Here is a 24467-nt window from a genome sequence, read left to right on the forward strand (position 1 = left end):
GTAGGAGGCTAGGCCTTCGAAGCAACATTACTCTGGAGACTTCATCTTTAAGTCCTGATCCAAAGGACTGAGTTGAGCCTTACAGATCTTGGAGAATCATAAGAGGAAGATATGAGAGTGGATGGAAATGTGCTCAGGGTCAAATGTGTGCTGATGGTGCCAGGCTCCGGGAGGGAAAGAAAGTGGAATCAGATGGTGTATCGCCAAAGAAATAGGAGGACTAGCTCAGAGAGTCTGCTTGAATCTCTAGAGAGTCTCTGACAGGCTATATCTACACTTGCACCCAAGATTCTTGAGTGCTTCTGAGTGCTCTAGAATCCCATGAGGGCTCCAGAATCCTCAAGAGTGCTTTTCAGCCTGTTCATGGGAAGGTCATCTGGTAGAATAGAAACTGATGGGCTAACGTTAAGAGCATGAGAAGGCAAGTCTGAAACCACACTAGTAGCCGAGGACAAACCTGGTCATCGGAGTGAATGTTTGAGACAGTTATGTCCGCTGCAGCTTATCCAGTCCACCTCTGGCTCTCAGGGTCCCAATATGGGGCCCTCCCATGGCTGTGGGGCCTCCCTACCCAGGGTTGCTAGCTTCAAGAGGGCAGAACTCAAGCCTGTTTCACCGCTAGACCCCAGACCTAGCCCAGCCCCTGGCAATATGGGGCATGTGGAGAGTGCTGATGAAGCAAATGAAGAAATTAATTCTAAAACACAAATAATTCACAGTATGTTCAGGTACTGTTTTAACTTTTATTGACTCCTTGAATGAATGAATGAATTCGTGACAGCATGACTTATAATGTGTTGTCATCACTAGAAGTTAGTTGCAACTTTTAAGAATTAACAGTTATTTTCCTGATAGAACGTAATCCTCAATACATATTGAGGAATAATTAGAAAACAGAAATATATGAAGAAGACAATTCTATCCCTCAATCTCACACTGCCAGCCTTTTATGCTTTTCCTTCCAAGTATTTTTCTGCACATTTCTATTTTATACAAACTTTGAATCATTCTGTATAAAAATTTTGTGTCCTGCTTTTATTCTCTAACCTTGTAGCACAAGGTATTTCCCCACATCATTAAATATCCTTTGAAAACATGATTTTATGGCTACATAATGTTCCATCAAATGGATGCAACAAAATTTATTTAAACAATCTCTTATTTTAGAACATCTAAACTGTTTCTAATTTTTTGTTCTCTCAAAAGAAACCTTTGCATCTCTGTTCATTTTCTTAGTATCAGTGATTGGAGGTGAAGTTACTGGGTCTGTGGGTATGGAGGGTTTTCAGGCTCCTCAAGACATTGCCAACTGTCTTTCCAGAAAGGCCCCACCCTACCATGTACTTCCCCACTCATGTTTCTTCCTGCCTTTTAGGGGTCAGGGAAGGGGGAGAACTTTAGGACTTATTTTACAAACTCATAAAAGAATATTAACTCTTAGGCAGATACATTTGTTGCGAATAGTTTGGCCTTCTAATTCTGATGATGGTGTGAAATTTTCTGCTGGTTCCTATTACCCCCAGACTCACCTCTCAACTTTAGAACCCTTGATATGTCCCTCAGTCCCCATCAGGGGACAAGTAGGACCTTCTGGGCTTCAACTGAAACACTGTATCTCTTGGTTTTCACTCCTCATATGGGCTGTGTCCAGTGGGGGGACGTATCCAGCCAGTATCAGTGAGATGTCATTGCAGGAGCCTGATCCAGCCTTCCTGCCAGATGCCCACTCAGAAACTGTCTCCAGACCCCTCTCTCTCCTTGCTCACTCCAGGGCCATCTTGCCGCTAGGGATGATTTTACTGTTGCTCCAAAGCAGAAATGGGGAGATATTTCCTAGAGTGACTGAGCATGGGCTATATGGCCAGACCACCTGGATTCAAATCCCACCTCTGCAACCTTAGAGCTATGTGACCTTAGGAAATTTACTTAACTCCTCTGTGCCTTGACCTCCATATCTAAATAATGAGCTCCTATCTCATGGGCTTCTTTGGAGAACTCAGGGGGTTAACCCGTAGTGCAATGCCTGCTGCAAAGTAAGCACTCACTTAACACCTGCCAATGATATGTAAATATCTTGTGTGCGCTTTTTCATCAAAAAAGAATAAGACAATGTCCCACACTGTTTTCTCCAGTGGCTCAGGGCTCTGGAGACCTCTCAGTGGTATCCACTTCCAATGTGCCATGGGAGCCCTGAACTTGCTCCACCCCTCAATGCAGGCCACCTGTGAGCATTCTTTTCTGCAGAGGGCACCCACTCTTAACAGGAATAGAGAAGCCCACCCACAGCATCCAGGGTGCGTCCTGCCCGTAAAAAATTTAGACTATCAGATCTAAGTTTGTGTGTCCAGAATGGCCGCACTCCAACTTCACCCCATCTTCCTGAAACTCCCCAGCCTTGTCACAGACAAGCAGAGCAGGCTGGGGGAGAACTCAGTCTCTTGTCCAGGACACACTTGCAGGTCACACATTTATAAAAGGGAACTGAGTTTGAGGCCTGAATTTGGGTTCGCTCTTGCCCTTTGCCTCTATTCTCTAGTATCTGTGGAATGCTTGACAGGCCATGGGTGGATATTTTATGAATTACTTATTCATCTTTTTACAAGCGCAGCAGTGAAGTTGACCTTCCTGATGTTGACTGGTGGAAACACAGTTGCTAGTATAAGAAAGTCCAGTTTTCCAACAGTACTAATCAGTGCAGTCACTAGCATAGCTAGAAGTTAACAAGACAATCAGGTTATGACTGAATCCCCAGAGGCCCACAATGCCTCCCTCACAAGCACCTGCTCGTGGCTAGAGCTGTGATGGCAACACTAGGAATCCTCTGGAGTGAGACACATCCAGACACCCCATGAAGTCAGATGCATCTTTCCCAGCTTTATTAGCATATAATTGACATGTAACATTGTGTAAGTTTAAGATGATTTGATATATGTTGTTCTGGTTGTTCAGTCACTAAGTCTTATCCAACACTCTATGACCCCATGGACTGCAGCATGCCAGGCTTCCCTGTCCTTCACCATCTCCCAGAGCTTGCTCAAACTCATGTCCATTGAGTTGGTGATGCCATTCAACCATCTCGTCCTCTGTCATCCCCCTCTCCTCCTGCCCTCAATCTTTCCCAGCATCGGGGACTTTTTCAATGAGCCGGCTCTTCGCATCAGGTGGTCAGAGGATTGGAACTTCAGCATCAGTCCTTCCAGTGAATATTCAGAGTTGATTTCCTTTAGGATTGACTGGTTTTATCTCCTTTCAGTCCAAGGTACTCTCAAGAGTCTTCTCCAACACCAGTCTTTGAAAGCATCAATTCTTCGGCACTCAGCCTTTTTTATGGTCCAACTCTCACATCCATACATGACCACTGGAGAAACCATAGCTTTGACTATATGGACCTTTGCTGGCAAAGTAATGTCTCTGCTTTTTAGTATACTCTCTAGGTTTGTCATAGCTTTTCTTCCAAGGAGCAAACGTCTATTAATTTCATGGCTACAGTCACTGTCCTCAGTGATTTTGGAGCCCAAGAAAATAAAGTCAAGTACACAACACAGTCCTCTTAACTATACATTAGACCTTACATTAGACCCTTGGAAATTATTTTTCAGATGCCACTTTGGGAGCCAAGTCATCTCACGCTGACACCCTGAGATTTTCTGTTGTAACTGTCTGCCTGGCCTTTGTGGTGATTGCTATGAGAAGGTAAGAGTTTTCTAGATAATACACATTGCCGTTTTCACCACTTACAAGTGCCAGGCCTGATAAGAAGCACCCCATAAAAGGAGTGGGAATAAATCTCCCACTGTGCCTCGCAAGGGAAATATAGTCACCACAGCTATAGAGCTGCACCCCCAGACAGACCCACAAAAAAGATAGAATGTTGACCAGATGGATACTGTGTCTGGCCTTCCTACCACCGTCCAGAATGTGTTCTGTCTCTTTACAAAATGAGACACGTCAGAACTGACATTCTGGAAGCTAATCCATAGAGAAAAAATATTTTTTAAAGACTATCTCTTGAAGATGAATTTTGTACCTGTGAGACTTGAAATAAGTCACAATTCAGGAGTTTAAAGATGAAACTAACAATACAAGCCCTGAACATTGTGAGTGTGGTCTCTGGCCTCTGAGAGGCTGCTATAGGGACCGAGGGGCCATATTGGGTAAGAGGGGCAATGTCAGGACCAGACATAGTGAAGGTGGGGTTTGCAGGAGGTTCTCTCAGGAGTAGATCAGGGCAAGAGGCAGCGCCCATGTGGCAGGCCCTGTGTGGACAAGGAGGGCTGTGGAGTCAGGCTGGGGGCTTGCACGAGCAGAGCCTCCAGGTGCTGGGGTCTGCTGTGCCCACCTTAGCCCGCCTGTTAGCCTTTAGTCTGGAGCTGTCAAGGCTTAGCTGGGTCTTGTCCATCAAGACTTGCATCCTCAGCACCTGAGCACAGGGCTGCCATCTCACAGACTCTGTACCTGGTCATGAGTGAGTGTGTGAATAAATGAATCTATATTTCTGCATTTCACAAAATGCCAGTGTTAGGTGAAAGAGGAGAGTTTTGTAACTTGGGGAGTTGCATTAATAAAACTGTATGATCAATTTTACAGCATATGGGGAAAGCAAAAGAAAAAAACAATGGGGTAGAAAACTACTCACAAGCCAATCCCTAGTTTATATACACATATAGATATACTCTTGCTTAAAGCAAGCTTGTGATCCGTGATACGCTCCATGTACTAACCAGAGGACAGGGACACATGGTGATTTTCCTTGCAGCTTCTTTGTGTGGTGTATCTTATACATACATGTTTGTTACAAACATATAATATGCCAAGAACAAAATTATTAGGGGAAATTCACCCTCACCTTGATAGTGAAATTATGGATGAGTTAATTTTTAATTCTTGGTAGAGTCCAGTGATTTCTAAATGTCATACAACAGGCACATCAACAAATCATTTAAGTGCACCTGAAATTCGGATTCAGGGAAGGCTAGGTCATGGGAGGAGGGAGACACCTGCACAGGTGTGTTGGGCAGAGACCTGAAGGACTCTCACCACTGAGCATGGGGCCAGGGCAGGGCCCAGGTCTGGCCACTCTGGATTCTGAGCATCTGCCACCACGGAGCCCAGCACGGCCCAGGATGGACAGCAGACACGAATGGCCTGTCCAGGAAGGGAAGGAGTGTGCTCGCTGCTGAACCACTGCTGACCCTTCCTCAGGCAACGGGGACTTCAATCCAAGTACCTCTCAGCTGCGTGGTCCCTTTGAGTTTGTCAAGGGCTCCCTGGTCTGCTGTCTCATTCCCACAGCGGCCGGGACAGCACAGGGCTATCACCACTTTACCGACACAGACCCTGGAGCTCTAGGAATATTCACTCGAGAGAGCTGAGCCCCAGGGCTCTGCATGCCCGTTTTCAGATTCATGCATGTCCCACTGTTCTGAGCTGCCTTTGTCCTACCCAGCCTCTGCAGCTAAGCGCAGCAGCTTGGAGGGAAGAGGGATGAGAAGCCCCCGGCTTGGTCTCGAAGGCTCACAAGGACTTCCCCTCTGTGGCAGAGAGAAGGCAATCCCTTGGTGGGACTGCCAGGTCTGCGGGCTCACAACAGTCTCATCGTCCTTCCTACAAGGGTATGTCTGTTGCCCCTGGGTACAGACAGTGGACCACAGGGAAACGTCTTCAGAATCGCCGTGCAGTGGGAGGCAGCCTTGTCTCTACCCGGCTCTGTGCGGATTTCTCCACCTGCTGCTCTGAGTCCGCTGTCCCTCCTTCTGCACACCACTCTGGGCCCAGGAAGGTGACCTCTATGGACTCCCTGCCCCAACTTCCTTTTCCTCCTGCTTGGAGGTCAGTTCACAGCGAGAGGCACCAGTAGGAGCCTGGAGCACTGGAGGAAAGAGTGTGGCGTGTGTCCCCACCCCAGCGGGCTGGGGCACGGCAGGCTCTCGGCTTCTCTAGCTGGAATGCTTGTCGTGTGGCAGCCCTGTGCCCACTGCTGAGGGCACAGCGGAGGATAAGAGCTTCCTGAGCTGCTGGTTCCGGGGCACTTCCCCACCCTCTGTGGGCTCTGTCAACCCTGCTGGCGCCTCTGCAAATAGCTCTGCACTGCATGAGTGTGCCCAGTCACTAAGTTGCGTCCGACTCTTGGCAGCTGTAGCCCGCCAGGTTCCTCTGTCCATGGGATTCTCCAGATAAGAATACTGAAGTGGGTTGCCACGATCTCCTCCAGGGGATTTTCCCGATCCAGGGATCGAACTGGCATCTCATGTCTCCTGCATTAGCAGGTGGGTTCTTTACCACTAGCGCCACCTGGGAAGCCCTGCCTTAAATGGCTCTGCAGCAGACCCCCACACATGTCCACTTGGCCATGCAGCTTTCTCCTCCTGCGATCCAGACTCATTCAGACTCCAGCTGATTCGCCTCTACTGCTGTGTCCAAGGTGTTCAGTCGGCCTCTGTGATCGCTCCCCTGGCCCCAGTTTCCAGTCTTCCAAACAGAGATGTAATAACCCACATGCTTGTTGTTTAAAAATAAAGCTCATAAGAAGTACAGTTGTTTTGAAAAGGCTTCCAAAGTCTAATGTCTGCGGGATACTTAGAGATTGGTGGTCAGCATTCTCAGGAATTTCCCGAGCATCTCTGAAGAAGAGTAGCTACTTTCCAAGCTGTCAACTGCCTTTTCCACAATGTGGTGGTGAATCAAGAGGAAAAGCAAGAATAACCCTGAGTGGCCTAAACAGTGACTACAGAAGCCTCAAGTTTCTGGATTTAACTCAGGCCTGTAAGATGCTCAATCCAAGCATGCTTCCTTTTCACAAAACTCTGTTAAGCCTAGAGTTCTGGTTTCTGGTCCACAGTCAATTAAAAATTGTAATTTAGGAAGAGAGAAAAGGACTGCCAGAGACAACCATGTGGGCAAGGATGGAAACTGGAAGAACCCAAAAGTCTCTACAAAATAGACCAGAACCAGAGGAAGCTCCACAGTCTGAGGCCATTAGTGGAGGGCAGACACCCCCGCACACCTCCAGAGCCCCGGGGGGCTGCGTTACCGCCCGCTCAGCATCTGAGGTTCACGGCGGCAACCCTGAGCCATTACGGAAAGGTTAATGGTGTTCCACATTCTCCAAGTAAGAAAGAAAGGAAACGTGTACCACATCTTAGAAATATTTCCATCTGAAAATGTTCCATGAAAGTAATTTATGGCTCTTTCTGGAAAACTCAACTGTCTCGATCTTGTTCCCTGTGGGTTCCAGATGGGCTGGGCTTTGCCGTTACTGAAATTATCCACGCTTGCAGGCAGTCAGCATTTATTGAGTGCCTGCTGAATGTGAAGCTCCCCACTGGAAGACGGGGAGGGGGGACCCTAGGGAGAAAAAGGCTGAGCAACACCTTCAGGATCTCGAGGAAGGGTGTCTTCTCTGAGGACGGGGCTGCAAGACCTCCAGCTTCTCCTGCCTTCCTGAGCCCTTTCGCCCAGCCACACCTGCCTTGCCTGGCACCTGCCGCTTAGCAGCTCTACCTGCACCAGCAGGCAAGGCCAACTGGGCCACCTTAGCCAGCAGCCCCTCGCCAGCTGGGAACCCCAGTCTGTGCCCCTCTCCGGGGTCTGTTTTTATTATAAATATTTCATTGTTTAGGAGTTTGGGTTTTAGCTGATATACAGCATTTGGCAGGGTTTCTCTCTAGCATTTGGTAATAATTCCATACCAAATGCTAGGGAGAAACCCTCCCAAATGGAACAGTTTCAAGCCAAGGCTCTTTAAAACCCAGAGCCTGAGGAAGTCACTGCATCTGAGCGGCGCTGGCTCCTGGGCCAGCAGAGGCGAGAACCTCGCCCGGGACACAGGGCTAGCTTCGGGCTCCCCCATGGCACACAACCGGGGCACCAGTGACGAGACGGGCCTGAAGCCACCCCAGGGGAGGCCAGGCAGGTTGTACAAACAGTGGGCTCTCTGTAAGCGTTGCTGAGTTGGATTCTATGGTGTAAGATTAAAACAGGCCCATTCATTTTTCCAAAATGGGATTTCTGTGTGCTTCCTCTGCCCCCACCTTTGTCAGTTCCATATTTCCCTTAGAAGAAATGAGAGTTTCGTGACCTCCCACCCCTGCCCCCAGCACTGACTCCTTGAGTTCATATTCCGGTGGCTCTATGACCCTCGCTAGCAAGGGAGTCACCCTGAGTGAGTCAGGGGCATAATGCCTCCTCATAGGCTTGCAGTGAGAGTGCGATATGTGGCCCACATGGACGGCTGGCTTTGCTCAGTATGTGCTCAACAAGCATTTGCTCTTGGCCTGACAACACTCGTTGGGTGCCAGGGGCTTTACACGACCATCTTCCCTCATGGATGTTTGAGAGGAAAGGGGAGGCTTCCTGCCTGGATCCCCCAGAGGTGAGCAGCAAATGCTCCCAGGGCCACTGTGATCAGTCCCCACGCCTTTCCACTCCCCTCTCCTCCAGCTCGAAGGTGTGAGTACATACTGCCGGACCACAGTACCCTGCTGTCCGTCAGGGACGGACAGGAGCCTTCCCTGCTCGTTTCCCCACCTCACCTTCCCCTCTAGGTATTGGCTCTCTGATGTGAGTCTTCAAGTCCCAGGAAGGGGCAGGAAGTGGTCACAGATAACGTGGTCCAGTGAGATCAGAGTGGCTGTCTGGTGATGCTCCACAAGCCCAAGGAATGCCCTCATGTCTCTTTTGACCATAACTAGTTTTTTTTTTCCTTATCTCTCTCATTTTTTTTTTTTCCTATTTTGGCTGTGATGTGTCCTACTGTGGATTTATTTTTTTTTTTTTAATCCCGCTTGGGACTCTTTGTGATTCTTGATTCTGAGGATTTATGTCTTTCATCCATGCTGCAGAGATCCTCTCCATTACCTTTCCAGAAACTGCCTCTTTCCCCTACTCTCCATCTTCCGTTCCTGGAAGTCTGTACACCAGACCTCCTCGCTGAGGTATTGGGACTGGGCCTTGGCTCTATCCTTTGGGTCCCCCACTTCTCCTATTGCCCAGATCTTTAACTTTCTGTGCCACCTTCTGTGTATTCTCTTCAGTTCCATCTTCTGCTTGACTAATTTTTTGTCCTGCCTCAGTGAATGTCTGCTTCTCAAAGCCAGTTCTTCTCTTGCTAGAAGGCAAGTGTTCAGCTGACAGAGTACCTGAATGTACGATTTGGCAAAACCTCACTCCTGGCTCCTCCAGCTCAGAGCCCAGCCTAATGTGGTCCTTTGTGCCAAGCTCCTTGCTCGGTGGCACCCCCAATCTCAGGGGCATTCTCCATCCTTTGCTTCCTGGAGGTATTACATACCTCTGGAGAGATCAGACCTCCTGATAGAGGTCTCTGTACTCCTCTGTAGCCCCTGTGACCACAGCCATCCTGCTTGTAAATCTCTCCCTCAGGGGGGCTGGAAAGTGCCTGAGGCCATGGATGAAAAGAAGTATGTTGGTGCAGTGATTGTATCACTTCCAGGGCCAACAGATCTGGTTTTGAAACCCAGACAGTTCTACTGTCTACTGGGGACAGTAGACAACTTATTAAGCAGTCTTTACCTTAGTTTCCTCTTCTCACAAGTTTTCCGTGAAGATTAAATGTTTCATCCATGGAAGGGCCTTCTCCATGCAGTGCTGATTCTCACTAAGCCTGTCTATCGTCTATTAATATCATCTATTATCATCTATCATCTATTATTGTCTATTGTCTATAAATATCATCTATTAATAACAATGATATTTGTAGCCCATTCATATAGAGATACCATTGCATCTCTTTATGTCTCTGATTTTGTACACAGAACATCCCACTTGTGTTTTCATTCTCACTGGAGACACTAAGATGATGCGACCCTCTGCTCCTCCTACCCCACTTTTGGTGCAGGTGATGAGAAATCAAAGAGAGACTCGGAGCTGGACCGAGGCGGCTGTGGTGAGGGATGTGGCAGGAATCCTGGAGGAGGAAAATGAGAACCACTCTCCATCAAGTCATTAACCACAGAGCTCTGTCTCCCACCTGGGTTAGCTGATCTGCTGCAGCTTTACAGATCTTCCCCATCTGCCCCCTGCTGCACTAGCCAGGGAACGGCTGCGAATCCTGGAGACCCCTAAGGACCCCCACCTACAGCTCTGAGAGCCCTCAGTGTCCTTGTCTCCTGGGGGCTCATGGCTCTCCCCCACCCATGCCTAGTCTGCATCCAGCATCAGAAAACAGAACCTCATGCAGGTCTGGAGGCATGGAAATCAGGAGCTACATGTCCTCCCCAGGTGGTGCCTGCTCATCCCAAGGAAACAAGAGAGCAAGAAGGCTCCCTTCTCCCAGAGGGACATTCTTGCCCCTACCACCATTTGTCCACACTCCAGCATCTCAGAAATGTGAATTCAGAAGCAAGTTATGGAGCTTAAGTTACTGCTGCACTTGATTGGAATAACTGTTACGTAAAAGCCAACACAGATGAATCGCCTGTAGGGAGTTGTCTGACTGCATGAGTTTTTACACATCTTTCAGCTAAATCAAAGATCCAAATGCTAAATCTCACACTCAGGAACATCAAGTGGATTTGTGACAGTCCCCGGAGGACTTGGTGTCCATAAACCAATGAATGAATTACACTGATCCTGGTATGTAGTTTCTCATCTGTGACTGATACAATATTGATAATATTCTTTATTTCACTTAACTCCTTCAGAGCCACACTGAAACATAACAGGCTTGGATTATGTCTACACTCTGATGCAAATAATGATGAGTTGCAGGGACTAGAGCAGACCAATTGATTGTTCATTAATATGTGGACCAGAGGAGGGTTAACAGAAGCACTTGCTGCTGTTTTTGGTAGTGTTGGTATTAAATTTTTCATTTTGGAACTACTTGTGTTAGAATTTCATGAACACTCCTACTGGGTTTTAACCTGCTATAATGAGCAAGTTGCTGAATGAGGCCATGCTGGGAAATTATTGGTCCTGATTTGTGTTACACCTTGGAGATCACCAAGTTAGCCAGATCTATTCAGCGCAACACTGATTTTCTTTTCTGCGCTGGTTCCATGTGGGGAGCTTAGGCTCAGGGTTGGGGCCAATGGAGGAAGTGTGTGGGATTGGAAATAGGTTGTTCAAGATGCCTAATGGAGGAAAAATGTTCACACAAGGCTGTGAAATGACTCTATAACTTCATGAAATGACTCCATCAAATGTGGGGACAATGACACTGAAGATGCTGTTCACAGATGTGTTCTCCTGGCCAGGCACCCAGCTCCGGATTTCCCATGCATGAACTCATTTATCGCTCCCAGTTCTGGGGACCAGTTGCTATGATTATAAGAACCCTACTTTACAGATAAGAACACTGAAACAGATAGGACTGAAGTAACTTTTTCCTCCAAGGTCACAGCAGATTGAGGAATTTGAACTCAGAGCAATCAGACTTCAAAGCACCATGCCAGCTTTTCCCAAAGTACAGGGTATGCGGTTGGGAACTCCTGAGGAGTCCGGGTATTAACACATACAGCATGAAAACCTAGATTTACCCAGGGAAAAATGTTCTCTTTCTGAGTCTCTTTTGATCCTTCCAACAAGGTGAAGGAGAGCATTTCTGTCTGGTGCAAGCAGACCCCTGAGTGCTGAAGGCTCAGGCCCAAGAGGCCCGGAGAGCCCCAGTCAAACAGCATGTTGCCAGTTCAGGGTGCCTGAGATTTGACCTGCACTCTGTGCTCCTGAATCCTGGGAAGTCACAGCTGATCTGAACTACCAGAGCCTTCAGGGGTTTCCAAACTGTGTTGCAAGGAACTTTAGGGATTCCTTAGAGAAAATGCAGGGCCACTGCTCCTTGGGGGACAGGAATAGGTAGCGGAAAGTAGGTTCTGAGCCACTCAGTTTTATGTTATTTGTGAGCAAAGAACTCCTTGAACAACAACAAAAAAAGACTTATTTGAAGATATTTCCATCTGTCCCAATTCCTCGATTAATTTGTGCAGACTGAGACCCCAAGAGCAGCTGTTAGTCTATTCTTAGTGAGTTTCTGAACAGTAAGACCTAGAACCAGGTCTCTGGGCTACTCAACAGACACGATATGTGAAGGCAGGGTGATCTCCATGGCTGTGCACATCACCTTCCAGCTCCTGGGCCAGCCCCCTGTTTAATAGACCTGACGCAACCCTTTCCTTTTCCTGCCACTCAGGCATCCTCAGAAGAATGAATTCAAAAACAAAATGATATGGAAGAAAAGGCCTGGTCAATGTACCACAGATCCAGGCCTGCATCCCTCTTTTCCTGGGATTTTCAGAAGCCAAGCCCTGCCCCACATGGTGGAGGGGATGGCCACTGAAGGACTGAGCTATGGCTACTGAGCCCAGTGGAGCCAGATGAGACACATCCAGGTGTGGCTCTCCTGCCTGCCATCCACTCCTGCATTGTCCCGTGGTTCCATCAGGATAAGCTAGGTTAGGCTGTGGTGATAAACACCCTCGATCTCAGAGACTTAGAACAAAAGATGTTTGCTTCTCATCTAATTGCATGTCAGTCTCAGGTCAGCAAGGGCTCTGTCCTGTGTCATCCTCATCCTGGGATCAGCTGAGGAAGCTGCTACCTTCTGGAACACCGGGTCACCCTGGCAGGGAGGAGAGCACTAGAGAGCCTCATGTGGCTGATTAAATACTTCGATTCAGAAGCAACAGTGCCACTCTGCTCATTTTTGTTGGCCAAAGCAAGCCACGCGGCCATGCCTCACTTCAACGAGATGAGAAGTGCAATCTTACTGTGTCGGGAAGGAGGGAAAGCAGATATATATATATATACATGCATGCTAAGTCACTTCAATCATGTCTGACTCTTCGTGACAACATGGACTGTAGCCTGCCAGGCTCCTCTGTCCATGGGATTCTCCAGGCAAGAATACTGGAGTGTGCTGCCGTGCCCTCATCCAGGTGATCTTCCTGGCCCAGGGATCAAGCCTGTGTCTCTTATGTCTCCTGCATTGGCAGGGGATTCTTTAATACCAGCACACCCGGGAAGCCTATATATATATATATACACACACACATACATACATACATATATATGTATATACATACACACACACACACATATGTATATACATACACACACACATACATATGTATATATATACATACATACATACATGTGTGTATATACATACATACACACATACATACATACATATGTATATATACATACATACACACATACATATGTATATACACACACATACATACATATGTATATACATACATACATACATATATATGTGTGTGTATATATACATACACACACACATACATACATACATATGTGTATATATATAGAGAGAGAGAGAAAGCACTGAGGGCTACAAAAGACTGCCCTTTGAGCCATTAAATGCTCTGTTTCACTCTCTTTCTCACACAACTACACTATTCATCCTCAGGAGTAAGAGTCCCTCTTACTCCAGAAACATAACTAAGCGACAAAGGCCTTCACAGCCCCTGGCTCCCAGCATGTACCTGGAATGCACAGAAGTGAACAGCAGCTGGACAATCACAGAAACCCTCCCATTCAGAATGGAAAGGAAAGGGAGTCCCCAGCAGACACTGTGCAGAGCTATTCCCAAACCTGGGAGCCTTTCACTCTGATTAGGCTCTGATTCTGCTCCTTGGCAGAAGTTCCCCGGCCCCAGCTATGTTATCTCAATGGTCCTCCTTTGACTTTATCTGAAGTGTGTGTTGGGAATACAGCCTCCTTAGGTCTGAACCATTTGCCCAACCACATCATTCCACCACTAAAGGTAACTTTAAGTTTCAAACAGCCAGGGAGTCTTTTTAGAAGTCCAGACTGACAATTCTTTTCATAATTTAACTCACTCAAAATGTAGTTGTCTCTTATCTACTTGCTTCTTACAAACTCTGTGTGCCAGTAACAATGTCTGTAGTTTTTTAAGATAAAGTCCCCAAACCACTGCGTGTCTTTGTTCTCATGTCCTCACATCTCTCTCTCTCTCTCCTATTTTTGGTTGAACTTTTAGCTTTTTATTTTGAAATCATCTTACAATTACAGAAGAGTTGCAAAACTATTACACAGAGTTCTCTTATACTTTTCATTCAGCTTCTTAATGTTAACATCCCGTATGGTCACAGTAAAATTATCCAAACTGAGCAAACTAGAACCACACACTGCATTTAGCCATTGTATCTCCTGGAAGTCTTTTCCAGGCTTCCCTTGTCTTCCATGACCTTGACGCTTTGAAGAGGACTGGTCGATTGTACTTTAGTGTTGTGTGTATGTGCTCAGTTCTACCCAACTCTTGGCAGCCCCATGGTCTGTAGCCTGCCAGGCTCCTCTTGGGTCTGTTTGCTCTTTCTCCTGACTCAGGTATGGCTATGCCTTTATGGCAAGAATGTGACAGAAGCAATGTTCTCCTCTCTGTACATCATATCTGAGGATGCATGATGTCAATATGTCTTTTCCCCCCAGTGATATTAATCTTTATCACTCTGTATACATGGTGTCTACCAGGATTCTACACTAGTAAGTTGAGGTTATACAAATATTCTGTGTCTGCCCAATCTTCTGCCCGCTAATTTTAGCATCCATCAAAAGTGAAAGAGGAGAATGAAAAAGCTGGCTTGAAACTCAATATTCAAAAACATTCGGTCCTATATTCAAGGCATCCAGTCCTATCACTTCATGACAAATAGATGGGGAAACAGTGGAAACAGTGACAGACTTTATTTTCTTGGGCTCCAAAATCACTGCAGATGGTTACTGCAGTCAAAAAATTAAAAGACACTGGCTCCTTGGAAGAAAAGCTATGACCAACCTAGGCAGCATATTAAAAAAGCAGAGACATTAATTTACCAACAAAGGTCCATTCAATTTACCAACAAAGGTCCATTTAGTCAATGCTATGGTTTTTCCAGTAGTCATATATGGATGTAAGAGTTGGATCATAAAGAAGGCTGAAATGCTGAAAAATTGATGCTTCTGAACTGTGGTGTTGGAGAAGACTCTTGAGAGTCCCTTGGACTGCAAGGAGATCAAACCAGTCAGTCCTAAAGGAAATCAATCCTGAATAATCACTGGAAGGACTGATGCTGAAACTGAAGCTCCAATACTTTGGCCACTTGATGCAAAGAAATGTCTCATTATAAAAGACCCTGATGCTGAGAAAGATTGAAGCCAAGAGGAGAAGGGGACGACAGAGGATGAGATGGTTGGATGGCATCACCGACTCAATGGACCTGAGTTTGAGCAAGCTCCGGGAGTTGGTGATGGACAGGGAAGCCTGGCATGCTGCAGTCCATGGGGTCACAAAGAGTTGGACACGACTGAGTGACTGAACTGAAGTGAACTGATTGGATCTTTTCTGCAACAATTATTGGGCTTCCCCGGTGGCTCCGACGGTAAAGAAGCCTGCAATGTGGGAGACCTGGGTTTATTCCCTGGGTTGGGAAGATCCCCCAGAGGAGGGCATGGCAACCCACTCCAGTATTCTTGCCTGGAGAATTCCCATGGACAGAGGAGCCTGGTGGGCTACAGTCCATGGGGTCCTCAAAGAGTCTAGCACAACTAAGCACTCACAAAAAAATTATTGCTGGGTTGCTCTAACATGACTTTTAACTTCCCTCACTCCTTATGTCTCAAAGAAGAATTGGGGTTCTTCTGTAAGGAAGAGTTGTACCTCCCTCATTATTATGTTTATTCAATTGTTTATACCAAATATGGATCCATAGATACGTATTTTATCAGGCTATAACTCAATACTATTGCTCTTCTTTTTGCTCAAATTGTTCCCATTTGGCCATTGGGAACTGTCTCAGGTTGGCTCATGTGCCCTCTCAACATGCCCCATTCTTTCCTAAGCAATTTCCTTCTGGCACCAGAAGATGCTCTGGCACATGAAGATCACTTCCTACAGAAGCTCTGGTTGCTTTTATTGAAGAATGATCCTTAGGAGCCAGGTTTGGGGCATATGTGAATCCATTGTTACCATGGTGTCATTGCTTCTCAGCAAACAGAACTGGGAAATACATGATGTATATTTCCTCAAGCATACATACATTTTTCTATTGTGTGTGTATCTGTACGTATAGATATGTGTATAGATATATATCCTCTGATTCTATCACAACAAGATTCATTCCAGCCTTTCCCCTTTCTTTTTCCAACAGTAAGAAATCTGGCTCTCATTATCTAAAATATAGATAAATATATCTCTATATCTAAATAAATAAAGAACTTAATAGTTCAACTCTTCTATACACATAGAGTAGTTCCAGAAATGCTACAGGTGTTAAATAAGAAAAAAAATTACTGGCTAAAATATAGTGTTTATATACAGTTCATTTTGTCTTTATCTTTACACTATCCACAAAATATTGAATATTTTGCAAAGTAACTTAGGTTAGTTTTTTTCCTTTCCCATTCTCTTCAGTGTGTTTATGTCATCCATTTTTAATACAGTTAGGTCCATTTGTTATAGTTTTTATCCCATTTTTAATTTCCCTAATATCCTGTTTCATCCCTAATATCCTGTTTCATCCAAGTCCTACTCATGACTCCATCCATATCGTTTTGCCTTCTCCAAAATGTCATATAAATGCTATACCACACTATGGAATCTTTGGATTCTGGCTTATGCATTTAAGAGTCATCCTTGTTTTGCATTTTAGATAATTTGTTCTTTTTTATTGCTGAATAGTGTTCCATTGTATGGAAGTTTGGCAGTTCGCTATTTTCCTTTTGAAGATCATCTCTCTTGTTTCCACTTGGAGTTATTATACATAGAGCTACTATAAAAATTTGTGTAATTGCCTTTATTATGAACCTAAGTTTTCTTTTACACTGGAGTTGGGCTGCCAGATATGGTTAACTTTATAAGAAACTTCCAAACTGCTTTCCACACTGATTGTAAGCATTTGGCAGCCCCACAAGCAATGTTTTAGGGTGTCAATTCCTCTGCATCCATGTCAGCACTTAATAGCTTCAGACTTTTCAATTTTAGCCATTCTAGGTGATATCTCATTGTAATTCAAATTTGCATTTTTCCTAATGACTAACGATATTGAGACTCTACATACGCTTAATAGCCTTCTATATATCTTCCTTGGTAACGTATCTATTTAGATATTTTGCTCATTTAAAATATTGGATTATTTATTTTCTTATAGTTGAAATTTAAGAGTTAAACTCTTGTTTAAATCCAGCAGTCATGCTGGATACAGCCCTGTATCATAAATGCAATTTGAAAATATTTCTTCCAACCTTTATTTCGTGTTTTCATTCTCTTAAAGGCATATTTTATAGAGCAACAGTTTTTAATTTTGATACAATTCATCTTTTCTTTTTCTTCTATAGATTATACTTTCAGTATCATACCTGAACTCTTTGCCTTTTCAAGATCACAAATACATTCTCCTGTTTTCTTATACATATTTACATTTCTTTTTTTAATTAAATGTATTTATTTTTAATCAAAGGATAATTACTTTACAGCATTGTGTTGGTTTCTTCCAAACATCAACACAAATCAGCCGTAGGTGTACATGTGTCCCCTCACGCTTGAACCTCCCTCCCGCCTCCCTCCCCATCCCACCCCTCTAGGTTGTCACAGAGCCCCAGTTTGAGTTCCCTGAGTCATCAGCAAATTCCCACTGGCTATCTATTTTACATATGGTAATGTATCACATTTTGCATTTCTTAAAAGATTATCTTTTGTCTATTGAATATTCCTTGTGACTTTGTCAAAGTCATTTTCGTAAATCTATTTCTGGACTCTCTATCCTATTGATTCATGTGACTATTATTTTACCAATAACATCTTGCTTTGATTATGGCACTTTATAGTAAGTCTGGAAATCAGGTAGTATGAGTTCCAATTTTGTTCTTATCCAAATCATTTTGGCTCTTCTAATTCCTTTGCCTTTCTATATAAATTTTAGAAACAGCTTATCAGTATCTACAAAAAAGCCTGCTGGAATTTTGAATAAAATTGTAGCCAATCTCTAGATCAGTTTGAGGAGAATTAACATCATAACAACACTGAATCTTCCAATCCATGATCATGGATATCTTCCTAGGTTATTATTGACTTAGTGACATAATTAAGCATAGCGATCCTGTACAGATTTTGTTAGGTTTATACCTATTTCATTTTTTGTACTATGGTAAATGTACTGTTAAATAAATTTTGAATTTCAGTTCTACATTGCTAATATATATAAACACAACTGTTTTTGCATATTGACCTTGTATCCTGCAACCTTGCTAAAACCACTTATTTGTACTAGAAGCTTATTTGTAAATTCTCTGGGATTTTCTACACAGATAATTGCATTATATAGATATAAAATTTTCCCCTCTTTAATCTATAATTTTTTATACATTTTTCTTGCCTTATTGCACTGGATAGGACTTCTATTATAAGATTGTATAGGAATACTGAGAGATGACATCCTTACCTTGTTCCCAATCTTAGGGAAGAAGCATTCCATTTTTCACCATTAAGTATGATAATAGCCATAGGAATTTCATAGATGAGGTTAAGAAAGTACCCTACTTTGAGATTTACTTTTGTCGTGATAGCACATGGCGTGGTCCGCTATGAAGCAGGTAAAAATTATGAAAAACAAAACCAAGCATTTTAATTCTCTGGAAATGATCCATAGGGCATATCATAAATGAAGAGCTGTTTACTCATGAAAATCGACTAACACCCAGTATCAGCAGCAAGTGTCTGTGATACTTGGACAAGACTCTCCTTCCCTTCTCCCTTTCAGCCTGGCAAGATGGAAACACCATTCCTGAACAGTACAGCCAAGAGCACAGGGTCTCCTCTCTTTTCCAGAAAGAATCAGGGAAAAAGACAGCTAGGAGAAGCTCCCTGGTGTCAGAACAAATTTCGAACACTCACCAAAGTTGTTCAAACATGACTGGATCAGCCTGTGGAGTAATTAATGCTAAAAGGAACTTTTCTTTAATAACAGATAATTCAGCTGGCAAGTAGTAGAGATTAAAAGCTGATGTGGCCAGCAAAAGACACAGTCTGAAAGCCACTGTCAGTGTGACTATAGTCATATTCAAGGCTGTGCCCCCTGTGGAGTAGCATTAGAAGACTGAAACTGTAGGTGGTGGGATGGAATGGATGTCATCAAATAATCCAGCCAGTCACTAAATAAATAAACAAGAAAATAACAGTATCACCCCCAGAAAGGTGAGAGATCAGCACCTAGGGCTGCTAACAATATACTATCTCAAATGCCTGGTTTCAAAAAACTTACAATATTTAATAAAACAGAAAAATTTATACACTGACTCATATACTAGAACAAAAAGCAAGCAACAGAACTGCCTGTGAGAGCAACCAGATGTCTGATTTATCAGAAGAAGAATTCAAAGTAGCTACTATAAACATAATCAACAAACTAAAGGACATCATGACTTAACAAAGTAAAGGAAGATGTGATGACAATGTCACATCAAACTGAGACTATCAATAAGTGAGTGAAGTCGTTCAGTCGTGTCCGACTTTTTGCAACCCCATGGACTGTAGCCTACAGGCTCCTCTGTCCATGGGGTTTTCCAGGCAAGAGTACTGGTGTGGGGGAGACTATCAATAAAGGAACACAAAATTATATAAAAAGAGCCAAGTGAGAACTCTGAAGTTGAAAAGTACAATAAGTGACATGAAAAACTCTACTAGAAGGGCTCAACAGTAGATTTGGACTGGCTGAAAAAAGAATTAACAAACTTTAAGATAGATCAATGAAGATTATAAAATCTGAAGAACAGGGAGAATAAAGAAAAAACAGAACCTCAGAGAAACGTTAAGACACCACTAAGCACATCAAATACACATAATAGGAATACCATAAGAAGAGGACAAGAAGGAAGTAGGAAAATATTCAAAGAAATTACTACTGAAAAATTTTCTAATTTATGAAATTTCATTTATGTGTTCAGAAGGTTGGGCTTCCAGGTAGCTCTAGTGGTGAAGAACCCATCTGCCAATGCAAGAGACATAAGAGACCCAGGTTCGATCCTTGGGTCGGGAAGATCTCTTGGAGAAGGAAATGGCAACTCACTCCAGTATTCTTGCCTGGAGAATCTCATGGACAAAGGAGCCTGGCAGGTAAGAGTCCATAGGATTGCACAGAGTTGGACATGACTGGAGCATGCATGCAGAAGGTTCAATGACTTCAAATGGGTTAAACACAAAGATGGACAACAGACATATCATGGTAAAAATGCTGAAAGCCAAAGACAAGGAGAAAATCTTGAAAGCAGCAAGAGAAAAATGACTTATCACTTTCTTAAAAGGAAACCCCAATAAGATTAAAAGTTGACTTCTCAACAGAGACAATTGAGACCAGAAGGCACTATGATATCACATTCAAAATTCTGAAAGAAAAACCAACCAACAATCCCATGTCTATCAATGGGATATCTCAAAAATAAAGGTAAAATGAAGACATTCCCAGATAAATAAAAACAAAAACTGAAATAATTTTCTAGTAATAGACCCACTTAACAAATACTAGTAGAATTTCTCTAGGTTGAAACCAAGTGACCTTAGGCAGTAGTCTATAAGAAAAAACTGAGTTCCAGTAAAAGCAAATATATAATTATAAAAGATGGTATAGGTACATTCTTTTCTTCTATTAACTGATTTTTAAAAAATAACTGTATAAAACATATGTACGTAATATATTGTTGAGCTTAAAGTATAAAGAAAGGTAATATATCTGTACAAAGGAGATGGATGAAGGTAAAAATATGCTGGGCTAAGGACAGATGGTAACTCAATCCACAGAAACAAGTGAGGAAAATCGGAAGTAATAAATAGGAAAGTTAATACAACAAAAGCTGTAAATATATACTTGCTCTCCTCTTTTCTCTCAACTTTTTAAAAAGAAAGTGTTCGTCACTCAGTGATGTCTGACTCTTTGTGACCCCATGGACTATAATCCACCAGGTTTCTCTGTCCATGGAATTCTCCAGGCAAGAATACTGGAGTGGGTAGCCATTCCTTTCTCCAGGGAAATCTTCCTGACCTAGGGATTGAACCCGGGTCTCCTGCATTGTAGAAATATTCCTTACCATCTGAGTCACCAGGGAAGCCATCAAACTTAATATAAGTAATAATTGTACCAGTGTTGTTGGCCATGTAACATTTATATATATATATATACATATATATAAAACAATAATACTACAAACGTGGAGGGAATGAATAGAACTATATAGCAATAATGTTTCTAAATCTCACTGGAATTAAGTTAGTATAAATCTGAAACTGATTCTGATAAGTTAAGAATGTATAAGGTAAGCAAGTAAAGGAACAATTTAAGGAAGCATAGTAAAAAAAAAACTCAACAAAGAAATTAAAATTTATATTAAAAATGTTTGAATTTAAATGCAAAAGGAAGAAATAAAAGAGGAATAGAAGAATAAAAAATACAGAAGATGTATAGAAAACATATTAATAGATGGCTGTTGTAAACCAAACTATATACATAATGGCATCAACATTAAAAATCTGTATGGATGAAACAAGCCAATCAAAGGTCAGAGATTCCGGGGCGGGGGGGGGGGGGGGGACATAGAAACATAATCCAACTATATACTATCTGCATAGACATATTTTAGAATCAAAGATACAAACAGATTCTAAGGAAAAGGATGGGGAAAAAGGTATAGCACGCAAACAGCAACCACAAGGAAGCTGGAATTATAGCCGTATTCGTATCTATCAAACAAGTAGATTTTTGGACATGTTGCTAGAGATAAAGAAGAATATTTTATAATGATAAAAGAATGAATCCATCAGGAAGATATAACAATTACAAAGATATGTGTACCTAATAACAGAGCACAAAATACTTGAAGCAAAAACTGACAGAAATAAAGAGAGTAATACAATTGATAATCAAACAATAATAGTTGGCAACTTCAATACCTACCCTCAACAATGGATAGAACAACTTGGCAGATCAAAAAGAAAGCTGAATACTTGAACAACACTATAAAACAACTAGACCTAAGAGGCATCTATAGAACATTCTATTCAACAACTTGAGAACATATATTCTTTTCAAATATACATAGAATATTATCCGAGGCAGGTCATATACTAGGCCATAAAAAATTCTCAATAAATTTGAAAGGATTAAATAAGACATAGTATGTTCCCTAATCATGTGGAACACAATTATAAATCAATAACAAAAGGAAATCTGAGAAACTCACAAATATGTGGAAATCAAAAATACACTCCTATGTAAGCTATGAGTAAAAAAAAGAAATCAAAAGATAAGTTATAAAATACTTTGAGATGAAGGAAAATGAAGATAAAACATACTAAAATTTATGGGATGCAATGAAAGCAGTGCTTAAAGGGAAATTTACATTTAATTATATTTCTATCCTAAAAAGAAGAAAGAACTCAAATTAATAACCTGATCTTCTACCTTAAAACACTAGAAGGGGGCAAGCTAAACCTTTTTTTAAAAGAAGGCAAAAACCAATAACATTTAGAGTGGAAATCATTGAAATAGAGAACAGAAAAACAATAGGGAAAATCACTGACCCCAAAAGCCAGTATTTTGAAAAGATAAAAAAAAATTAACAAATCTTTAGCTATATCGATAATTTTAAAAAGTAGAAGACTCAAATTATTAGAATCAAAAATGAAAGAAGAGACACTACTACCAACCTTTCAGAAATAAAAATATATATATAAAGGAATTTTTATATGAACAATTATATGTAAATAAATTAGATGATTTAGATGAAAGGCAAAATTTCTATGAAGACACAATCCATAAAAATTGATTCGAGAATAAACAGACAATCTGAATAGACTTGCATAAATGGAGATTGAATGGGTAGTTTAAAAACTTCTCACAAGGACACCTCGGACTCAGATGCCGTCACTGCTCACTTCTTTTTTTTCTTTTTTTTCCGTGCAGTGCTCAGTCATGTCTGATTCTTCGCAACCCCATGGACAGTATGTAGCCTGCCAGGCTCTTCTGTCCAAGGGAACTTTTCAGGCAAGAATACTGGAATGGGTTGCCATTTCCTCCTTCAGGGCATCTTCCCACCCAGGGATCAAACTCACATCTCCTGTGTCTCCTGCTTGGCAGGTGATTCTTTACCAAGTCTACCAAATATTTAAAGAAGAATCAATACCTGTTATTCAAGTATTGCTTCTTCACTTGGAAGAGTTTATCACAAATTCTTCCCAAAAGTAGAATAGGAAAGAACACTTCCAAACTCATTTAATAAGGCCAGTATTATCCTGATATCAAAACCAGGCAAAGACATGACAAGGAAAGTAAGTTACTGATCTCTTATAAATATTTATTCAAAAACCCTCAACCAAATACCAGCAAACCAAATTCAACAACACATAAAATGATATAAAAAGACATTTATTGAAACATATACACAGTGACCACGTGTGATCTATCCCTGGAATACAAGGTTAGTTCAACACCCTGACATCAACTTATATAATAGCCTATGCTTGTGTGTTTAGTCATTCAGTCGTCCAGTCCAACTCTTTGTGACCCCATGGACTGTAGCCCAGTAGGCCCCTCTGTCCATGGGGATTATCCAGGAAAGAATATTAGAGTGGGGTTGCCATGCCCTCCTCCAAGGATAATACGCTATACCTTTAGACTGAAAAGTGAAAACCACATGATCTCACTTGACACAGAAAAAGAATTTGACAAAATCTAACATCCTGCACAGAAAAAAAACACTCAATAAACTAGAAATAGAAGAGAACTTACTCAGCCTTATAAAGGACATCTTTATAAAGTCCACAGCTAACATAATAATTGTAAAAGGATGATACTTTCAGTCTAGAATTAGGAACAAAACATGGATGCATATTCACTCTCACCACTTCTATTCAACCTTGCGTTAGAAGTTCTATCCAAGGCAACTAGACAAGAAAAAATAAATAAAAGACAACCATAGTGTAAAGTGAGAAGTAAAACTGTTCTAGTTAAAGATTACATGATTTTGTATATAGAAAATCCTAAGAAATCCATTAAAGTACTATTAAAACTAAGGGAAAAGTTCAACAAGTTTGCCAGATGCAATATAAATATACAAAAATTAATTGCATTTCTAAATACTTGCAATGAACAATTACAAAGAGAATTAAGCAAACCAATTTATAGTATCACCAAAAAGAATAAAATTCAAAGAATTATATTCTGAAAACTATAAAAGCATTATTGAAAAGAAATTTTTAAAAGTACAAATAAATTGGAAAATCCCATTTTGACAAACCGAAAGACTAAATATTAAGTGACAATATGCCTCAAGCTTATTTTTAGACTGAACACAATATCAGTGGGCTTCTTTGTAGAAATTGACAGACTGACTCTAAAATTTATATGGAATAGCAAGGGATCGAGAAATAGCCAAATCAATCTTAAAAAAGAATAAAGTTAGAGGAACTCACAATTCCCAGTTTCAAAATTTACTACAAAGCA

The 24467-nt window shown here is 42.2% G+C and overlaps 1 long non-coding RNA gene across 1 annotated transcript; it reads left to right on the forward strand.

The window, feature by feature from the left end:
* The first annotated feature begins 386 nt into the window (after nucleotides 1-386).
* LOC110138601 (uncharacterized) lies at nucleotides 387-10581 on the forward strand. Its single transcript, XR_002314233.2, has 3 exons — nucleotides 387-728; nucleotides 3600-3693; nucleotides 9854-10581. It is a non-coding gene; the product is annotated as an uncharacterized lncRNA (long non-coding RNA).
* Nucleotides 10582-24467: the final 13886 nt, after the last annotated feature.

The sequence above is a fragment of the Odocoileus virginianus genome, chromosome 20 (assembly GCF_023699985.2).
Source record: "Odocoileus virginianus isolate 20LAN1187 ecotype Illinois chromosome 20, Ovbor_1.2, whole genome shotgun sequence".
NCBI classification, from domain to species: Eukaryota; Metazoa; Chordata; class Mammalia; order Artiodactyla; family Cervidae; genus Odocoileus; species Odocoileus virginianus.